This window comes from Penaeus monodon, chromosome 21 (genome assembly GCF_015228065.2).
Source record: "Penaeus monodon isolate SGIC_2016 chromosome 21, NSTDA_Pmon_1, whole genome shotgun sequence".
Classification (NCBI taxonomy): domain Eukaryota; kingdom Metazoa; phylum Arthropoda; class Malacostraca; order Decapoda; family Penaeidae; genus Penaeus; species Penaeus monodon.
Genome location: NC_051406.1, coordinates 21800323 through 21800588, shown reverse-complemented (window position 1 = coordinate 21800588; position 266 = coordinate 21800323).

Here is a 266-nt window from a genome sequence, read left to right as displayed (position 1 = left end):
ATAATGCAATGAAGTGATTAGTGTGAAAGACATCTGTCTGTCTGAAAATAAAGAAATTTATGTCTTTTTGGATAGACATTGATGTACGCTCCGCAAAGATCAGCATTACGTAAATATCTAAACACACACAGACACGCACTCTATAGGTATAACTAGGATACAAATGATAAAAGAGTGTGGGATTTTCTGACACATGTGACTGTTTCTTTTTTCCTCGGACCAGGTTTATTTTTCCCACTGACATATGCGTGCATAAACTCCCACCA